Here is an 8453-nt window from a genome sequence, read left to right as displayed (position 1 = left end):
TACACACTATTCAATATGCACACTTCCCTTGATTGTTTATTTTAATTGACAGTCCATATACTGTTATGGATTATTTACACAAATTTTCTACAGGATGCCTCAAATGGGATTCCACAATGCTCTGCACTGTATACGCTGTCCTGCAATGTGTTTGGACCATATACATTGCTATATTATTAATCCTGGTAATCATTGTGGCATTCTGCGAAATCCCGCACACCTAGTTTGCACTTAGATAAACAGGTCTGCATGTGTGCTGCTATCTGTGTTGTTTTACATGGTTTCCTGGCCAGCAGTACTGTTGCTAGCCTTGAAACTGTGCTTGTTTATGTTTAAACATGGTGCACGGCATGAATATGTAATTACTGCTGCTACGTACCATGTAAACACACAAACTATGTGTAGGCTTTGCGTATAACATACACAGATTTTATTGAATCCCCAGGACTGTCTCATCTAACAACAGCAAAATAGAACAAGTAACCCAAAACAAGTCAATGGGCATCATAACAGATGACAAACTTAAATTTCATCAGTGCATCAGTGTTGTTGTCCCAAAAAAAATACAAATTAGGGCTATTCTTCAAAGCTAGGCCATTTCTCACTGACCACAGCAGTAAGGCAACTGCAACACCCCTCTTATTTTTAATCTGTTGTATGCTTCTATAATTTTCCTTAATCTTCAGATTACACTAATGAGTATGCTTGAACAGTGTGATAATATAATAAGTAAATTTATATCTAACCCTACCAAACCAAACCCATCACTGTATTCTCTTGCAGAACCTGAACTAGTTAGACCTACCACACAACATGCCATACACACAGCTCATAATGGCACATAAAATGCAACACTATCCCTCAAGCACAATTCAGCCATCAGCAATAGAATAAAATGATGCATCCACAAAAGGAACCTTCAGTCATTGAAACAACACCTAACAGAATCCCAAAAATCCAGCGTCTCTCATGGGGTCTCCTTATACTTAGTAAGCATAGCTAAACTGTGGAGCTTCCATTCACAATCAGGGAAATAAACAATCCCTTACTTTTAAGACCAACCTCAAATTGCATCTAAATCATACTAGAATTTGCAAATGTCCCGAATCTCCAAGTTAATAATTTCCTGCTTCAGTGATGTTCCGCAATATGCACCAATGCCACTTTTTAAATATTTCCTGTTTATTCAGTTTTAGTGAATGTCAGTACTATCATGTACTTCTTTAGAAGTTGTTTAAGCTTTGTTATATTGTATATCTTTTGAATTTTTTGAAGCTTTTCTCACTGGACCTCTGCTGAAAATGGTCATTGTACTCAGGTACTTTCACATTAAACAAACGCAAATAATAGATACATAAATAAATGTATACATAGATATATACATACATAATAGCTCAGATCTGTACTGTAAGTAGGATGGTAAGAAGGGGTTGGTAGCCCAGAGGCATCATGTTAGGGGTGTGATCAGTAGTTGCTGGTAGGAATTCATTTAAGAAGCTATGACTGATATTGTATCTTAGAAAGTATTTATTCACTGTAACAAAGAGGTTATGCAAGCTCCTTGTTACAATTACTAGCATGCTACTCTACAGTGTATCTACTAACTGTATCAGGTCAATTCAGAAGTTAATTTTTTTCCACTCCATAGTTTTAGTTCTTAACTTTGGGGAAGATCAGAGCACCGACTCACTTAGCTATAACTGTGAATTCAATACTCTGAGAATTTGAGATATATATTAATATACAGTGTAATGTGTGCAAATTCACAGTACAATTCCTTCATGCTATTATTAGGCATTTGGAGTAATGTTCCTGTATCTTGGGGTAGCCCGAGTAATGCATTATATAAACTGATGAGATGTTAATCAGATCTTTGCCTGCTGTCTGTAGTAGCTGTATATTTGGAAACTGACATCTGATAGCTTAAGGTATTATTTATGATGTCAGCCAAGTGAGGACGTGCTGTTTAGCAAAAGCAAGAGAAGTCTTATAAATATACTCTGTTGCTTTAAAATCTGTCTGAGCTTTAGTCAATGGGTGTTGTCTGCACACAGTAAAAATTTACAGAGAATACAGTGCACATATTCCAGCTGTGCCTTATACTGCCTCAAGTGGTAAATTTGCTCTCTAACATTTTTGTGAACCAGTTTTAGGTCATACAGGCAAATCAGCCAGTGGCTCACGTGATTTCTGGGAAAAGGAGTGAGCCCTCAGTATATTATAACCTACAGACGCTGAACTCTTGTTATTTGTTAAGCAGCTAAGAGTTGGTGAACTTGTTAGCAGTCGTCAAGGAAGGAAAACAAAGGCAGCCAAAGCACATGAGAGAAAGAAAATACACAGATGCAAGGAACGTTAAGGAATATAAAATCAAAGTGTAACTGTTACTGTAAATAATAGAAAACTGGAGTTTGGAAGGAAAACAATAGGAATAAAAGACAGCTGGAGTGTAGAGACTTGTGCAGTTTTATACTTTTGCTGCTGACTTAAATCAAACCAAGGTATGCATAACTTTTTATTGACCTTATGTAGGTGTGTACTGTATTTATAACTGTTTTCATATTTGGTTTGAAAAACTTGTATTTTTAAATGTACCACCCTTTTCGCTGCATGCATGTCTTTGTTGCTTATCAACTTGATAGATAACATTGCAGCCCCCCCTTTAAAGCATCTGGAATAGCATTAACAAAAATATCCCTTCATAAAAACAAGATGTTATTGTGCTGCGTTTCTCAATAGTTTTCCTGGCAGTATAAAGCATAGATCCGCCTGATTACATGTTAATGCATGCAAATGTATATTTGTGTGTGTGTGTGTGTGTGTGTGTGTGTGTGTGTGTGTATGTGTGTGTGTGTGTGTGTGTGTGTGTGTGTGTGTGTCTGTTAGAAATTGAAAAAAGTGTTTTTGATTTGTTTTTGTTTGGTACTTAAGACTTTATATACATCATAATTAAAGAAAATTAGACTCATTTACAGTTATTCCTTTTTGTATGCACATGTGTATCATTGTGTAGAGACTAATCAGTCTACACATGCATGTGTATATGTATAAATGCATGTATGTCCATGTATGTATGTATGTGTTCAGAGACTGGTCATTGCATATGTGTGTGTGTATCCGTGTGCTCACGTGTGCACCAGAGACTTGTCACAAAGTATGTAGGCATGCGTACTTGCATGTGTGTGCAGAACTATATTATGTGCCTGTGTTTGTTTGTGCATGCTGACTAGTTAGTATGTGTGTGTGTGTGTGTGTGTGTGTGTGTGTGTGTGTGTGTGTTTGTTTACATTTGTATGTGTGTAAACGTCTGCTGCTGCAGCTGCTTGCAGCTGTTGTTTAGAGGAAGCTGCCATTGCAGATGAAAAGAAAGATCTCTTTTGTACAGTACAAAGGCTTTTTATGAACATGGTAGGGGTGGTGGGCAGGGGTGAGGGGGAGCAAGTTTTATATCAGTTGATACAATGTCTTGATAATATGATACAGTTGGAATTAATTTGTTGAGTGGTTTGCCAATGACGTTGTCTGTGACACTGTCTGTTAGTGGAAGCTGCAGGGGAAAGTTCAAGGCAATGTTTGTGCTCAGCCTTCCAAAAGAGAAGTCGAGACTTGTTAGCATGGGTACTAAGATTTTAAAAAGACTTTACAGCATTGCTTTTTGCCTCCCACTGCCTTTTTTATCAAAGAAAAGGCAAATAATAATACATAAAAGAGCTGCGTGAAATAAATAAAGCATTCCATTCAGAAACTTTCATACTTTTGGAAGTCTAATCCTAGACATTGCTTCAGTCTGTGGAGCAGTAATTCTTTTTAATAAAACTTTAACAATTATATGGCTTCCCTAATTACAGAGGTCTGAGGTAGTACAGCTCAACATTGCAAGCTTATCAGGGAATTCACTGCTATTTAATGAAGACACTAAAATAATGACTCCTGGTCTTGAAGTTTCCACTGAGAAAAGTACTTCATTATGTCCTTGTGTTGTAAAGCTCAAAAAGTAACTGGTCCCCCTACTGGAATACCAATCAAAGAACTCTGTACTGTAGTACCACAGGAAGAAAAGACTCCTGCTAAAGGAAATCTTGGGTGCGGCTAAAATACAGTACTCCTGACTGGGACCAGATGAGCAGTTATTGGATTTGGGCATCTGGGTAGATTGGATGTGAAATTTGTGAGTCATCCTTGTGATTTGGATCGCTTCCAGTAACTCATGTTTTACCAGAGTCACATTAGAGTTACAACTGCATGAATTGGAAGTGCTAAAATTTTGTCATCAATCATTCATATACTAAGATATTTACTACCTTGTTCTTTCATATTTACAAAGACGTTTGAAAAAGTCTTTATCAAGGCATCAAATTACTGCAAAAAAGAAAAAGAAATTATTTTTCAGTAGACTGAATCATGAGTAGGGAGGGATAGGGGACATCTGGCTGCTTTTTGTATTTGTTTCTTTTTGTTATTGTGGGCCCACACATCATTTTGGAATTAAAGCCCATAATGTGTCTGTTTTTGTCACCTCCCTGACAAAGTTAATCTTTCAAACTATCAGTTACTGACTTCTATCCTGAAGTCCTCCTTGACGTTTTTCTCAAGTTTACTTGGTATGCTACAATTCTAGGAGTAAAGTTAATCAGGAAAGGCCAAGATGTTTAAGAAAGCAAAGTCCATGATACCTGTATTCAGTGCAGCATAAGCCCTTCTGTCTTTGTTATCCTGTTGAGGTACAGGCGCGAGAGTTTGCAATGTCTCGACAGCACGTGCATACCACCAGTGCTGTAGGAACTCTGGCTGAACTATGAACGTGTAGGCCAAGATCTTTTCCATTTACAGTTAAGTAGGATTTATGAAAACATTGCAACATAGTATCTAAGATTCATTAATTCATTTGTTTGATCATTCATTCATTGGTTCTTCAGATACCTGCTGTATCCTATGTGGAAGAAGTGGATTCTATCCAAGCAGTAAATGTTGTAAGGCAGAGAATTTATTCTAGAAAGTACAGTAGTCTGCACATGCGCATGTGCGCGTGCACACACACACACACACACACACACATTCATATACTGCACGGACTCCTACACGTAATTTGGAGAATTGCCAGTGACCTACTACAGGCCTTTGTAATGTGGGAGGAAAGTGGATCATCATGCAAAAACACAACATGCCCAGAGAGGACATATAGATTTCATGGAGATGACGCTCTAGTGTAGAAGCTAATAGATACCAGAATTGTTTAACAAAATGTGTAAAATGGACTGGTGTCAGAAATCTGATTATAGAACAGATGAAGTGTTTTTGTTGATTATTTTTCCATAACTTAGTGGCACTTGAATATGAAGTTCATTTTCACGTACATTCTCAAGGTCAAGGGCTTTTTTCAGACTCAGTATGCATGTGGATGTTTTTAATGTCCTTTGTTGTCTGTTATGCGACTACCTTATTTGTAATAGCATTTTCATTCAGTTGTTCTTCAGTACTGTTTGTTGCTGTACCTCAGTAGATGTTTTTGTCACATGTAGGGCACTGTCACGGTACCTTAATTGCAACTACAAGACTTCATTCCCTCTTGGCCCATTCCAAAAGATTTGTTGTCACTGTAAGTGGTTCACCTCAGTTTAAGGCCTGTCTATAAAGCAGGCTTGTAAAGCAATAAATCACTTATAATGAGGGCAAGTGTTTTAGAATCAGGCCCTCAATGTTACTGCCCTTTCTGGCCCCAGATTGGATATTGTATTACATGTCTCTTTTTACTGGACACTGATCTCTGGATTATTCCCCCCTACTTCTTTCAAATACTTTAGTCTAGTTTAAGTGATAGCTTCTCAGTCATTAGTAATAGATTAAATGAAACTTAATGGCTTTCTAGTCTTTTGTGAGTGAGCAAATGGTCCTGTACCTTTCCCTCATGCTGGGAGATGCCCATTCCATCCTTTTCTTCAATATTAATTACTCTGAGGATGCCAAATCTCAAATCCTGGAGTAAATTCCTGTTCTTAAAATACCTGCTCTATTGTGCAGGGTTTTGTGCACTGCAGGCTGGCATACAAGCTCCTTTGTGATTCATAATTACATGGTGGAGCAAGACCATTCTAGGGGTCTTGAATACTAACTCCCCAATCCCCTATATAAAACTATTTGCATGTCATTCAGAAAAGAAGCACCAGGGCACTATTGTCAGAAAAGAAGCACCAGGGCACTATTGTCAGAAAAGAAGCACCAGGGCACTATTGTCAGAAAAGAAGCACCAGGACACTATTGTCAGAAAAGAAGCACCAGGGCACTATTGTCAGAAAAGAAGCACCAGGGCACTATTGTCAGAAAAGAAGCACCAGGACACTATTGGCAACACCTTGGTGTGATACAGGCTACATGAGAGAAGTGACAGACTGGACAATAGTGCAGTGATATCCCTCCTCAGCTAGTATGTTACTCAACATACAGTGCTGAACAACAAACTAGCACCCCAAAAGCAAAACACAACAAAACAACAACAGCAACAACACAAATCCACACTACTACAGATAAGGAAACATCTTATGAACAGTGGATTACTTAGTGATGCAGGCAAACTGTTGCCACATACTTCTTTATCCTGCCTCCACGCTGTCATACTGACAATCACCTGCCAATGGGGGCCTGCACAACACCAGATTGTCTCATTACATTGTATGATCATGACTAATACTGTAACATTATGCTTAAGGACCGTTATTCTTTTATGAATCATAGTCAGTCAGGATAACAGACAACAGCAGAGTGGAGAACAGCAGTTTAGTTATATGCATTCTGCCTTTCCTATAAGCTAAGGTAGAGTGTAAATAAGTAAATCACCTTACTTCACTGTGCTTTGTTGCTAGACATCCCAAGCAAAGGAGCACTGTTTAAGAAAACGTGTATTTGCAACTAGGACCCCTCCTCCCAATTCCTGTTTATGAATCATGGTATTCTCCACAGGTAAGCTGAACATATGATGCACAATTAATTTAAATATTTACTCTCTGTATTTGTGAATCCCATGATAAGTTAGATATTTAGTAAGGCTCTATATGGAGACACAGTCTTGACTAAATGCATGTTGATTAAACAGCCACCAGACCAGTGAATGAGTAGTGGACTTTGCCACACAATAGTAGTAACTTTTATAAATGCTCTCTCAACTTTTATTAAGAAACAAATATAAATGTTTATGCCCAGATATCTTTAATACATTTCCTTGCATTAGCACATATGATTGCTGCCTCTTATGGTGTTTATGTTTACTTATCTTTCTTTTAATGTTACTTGGTGTGATGATGTGAGGTTTTGCCATCTGTACCAGGGAGAATAGGGCAGTGCATGTGTAACATATGCAAGCATGTTTGGCTGGAGTTTTGAGGAAGATTTTATGTCATTTAATTGTCACACTGATTTGTACAGATGCTTGTGTTAAAATGTATCAACAGTGTTATTATAACTGAATAAATGCATATGTTTAAACAAAGAATTCAATAAGGGAAGAGTTGAAGTTTTTGAAATTGTTTTGTACCTTCCAGATACTGCAACAGATCTTAGCAAAGACCTGAGTGTGTACTGTACCAGAGTCAGGTGATCAAATGTGATGTGATTCTATAACCAACACTGAGAGGATGGAGCTCTGTTAGCAGTTTGTTTTATTTTCTTTGGAACCTGATATAAAGATCTATGTCAGATATTACAGTTCAGTTCAATTAGTTGAGTTGAGTTCAGTTCAGTTTAGTTTTGAAGCTTATTACCTTGCCTCATGGAAGTAAGAGTGTCAGCAACTAATTTTGCCTCGCTGTATTAATTAAGTTAACTAGGAAACAGTTATTCTTTAGACAGTCAGGAAATACAGTGATATTAGTTAAGCATTGTTTTTGTGCATCTGTTTGAATCTGTCCAACTGTGTTATTTTTATTTCTCCTGTGATTGAAATTCTGGTGTTTATATTCCTATGTTTTATATTTTATTATTTATTATTAAATATTTTTATAATTTTCATTGTAACTGGTATTTTAGAGATTACTTTTAACATCTTGAGAGTACTTGTGCTTATTTTAGTGACACCTTGGCTACTCCAAAAAGCCTTGCTGCTTTGGTTGCACTCTACCATTTATATTAGTACTGATTTTACTCAGTATAATTGGATACCCTTGTAAGAGCCTGAGAATGGTTGACTAGTGGCAGTGTGGTTACCTTATAGTCTGGGCAGAAGGAGTAAATCTAATAACTCTATACCAACCTTTCTCAGGAGTGTGCATGCGTGTGAGAATCAAATACCCAGGTGTGGGTGTGTCAGCTACTTAGAAATGGGACACACTGCTCCAAAATGAGTCTTGTTTGGGATCTGGAGAGATAGAGAGTCCAATCCCAGGTCTGGAGCATGTTCCTTGTGTGCTCTTGGGGGAAATTATGCTTGATGCAGAGAGATGTATCTGAAAATACTGTGTATATTC

The 8453-nt window shown here is 37.6% G+C and overlaps 1 protein-coding gene across 1 annotated transcript in view; it reads left to right on the top strand.

The window, feature by feature from the left end:
- Positions 1 to 2245: 2245 nt before the first annotated feature.
- Positions 2246 to 8453, top strand: part of LOC122790810 (interferon regulatory factor 8-like) — a 198885-nt gene continuing 192677 nt past the window's right edge. Inside the window, exon 1 of the mRNA XM_044058435.1 lies at positions 2246 to 2501. The gene's annotated coding sequence lies outside the window, so the exon portion shown is untranslated. The remainder of the gene's footprint in view (positions 2502 to 8453) is intronic.

Source organism: Protopterus annectens, chromosome 16.part0 (genome assembly GCF_019279795.1).
Source record: "Protopterus annectens isolate FY-2018-M chromosome 16.part0, PAN1.0, whole genome shotgun sequence".
Taxonomy (NCBI): Eukaryota; Metazoa; Chordata; order Ceratodontiformes; family Protopteridae; genus Protopterus; species Protopterus annectens.
This window is presented reverse-complemented; position numbering and strand designations above follow the sequence as displayed.